Genomic DNA, 1,063 nt, shown 5'->3' with positions numbered 1-1,063 from the left:
GGATATGTAGCACTCAGCCCATTGCAAAAGGAGCTACATCATGCAAGATAACAATTTCTGTTTTCTCTTTCCTCCACTTTTGTTTGACAATTCAGTCCCACATGAGAAATCAAGATACAAAGCAGGAATTTGCAGCTGATTTTCTTCTCTCTACATGACCTTTTTTTAACCTAAGTAATAAACTCTGACATTTGAAAAATTTTGTTAACCAAGAGAATACTGCAGATATATATCTATACATATCTGTTTTAGATTTAGTCCAAAAAAAAAAAAAAGGTTCTGATGAAATATATATGTGGATATTTTCCATTAGCTTTCTATATCATGCTAGGTATGGCTGAGGATCCATTAATACCAGTGCTATCAACTCTGCTATAACAAGTATCTCATATTTAGCAGTCTTTATTAGATGTCTTTATCATAAGCTCGTTGCTTCATAATTAGAAGCTTATTGCTTCCAAATACCCAACCACACCGATAAAATTCACTCGAATTAACTGTATTGCAATATTATCTGACCAATACTCTGTTAATGATGTAACACTCGTAGATAGAACTGATCTTTTAAAAGGCGCAACCTATTTTTAAACCTTGCTAACAAAATCTTTTCTTCGCATGGATTTCATTCTCAATTTGATCCATGTAGCATAACGGACATGCTCAGGTATAATGCAAAATGTGGCTCAGAATCCTTACATTTATTTTTCATATTGCAACCTATGAATACTATGAATTTGTGCAAAACACAAATGGGCCTAATTTAATAAACATGCCTGCAACTGAGCTGATAAATGTGGACAGACTAGTAATTTATGACTCTGTAGTAAGAACCACTTCATTCACAGCTTCATTTCACAGAATCACAGAATCACAGAATCGCTGAGGTTGGAAGGGACCTCTGGAGATCATCTAGTCCAACGCCCCCTGCTCAAGCAGGGTCACCTAGAGCACATTGCACAGGATCGCATCCAGGCGCGTTTTGAATATCTCCAGAGAAGGAGACTCCACCACCTCTCGGGGAAACCTGTTCCAGTGCTCTGTCACCCTCACAGTGAAGAAGTTT

This window comes from Apteryx rowi, unplaced genomic scaffold (assembly GCF_003343035.1).
Source record: "Apteryx rowi isolate R43461 unplaced genomic scaffold, aptRow1 scaffold_1006, whole genome shotgun sequence".
NCBI lineage: Eukaryota > Metazoa > Chordata > Aves > Apterygiformes > Apterygidae > Apteryx > Apteryx rowi.
Note: the sequence above shows the minus strand (reverse complement) of the source record.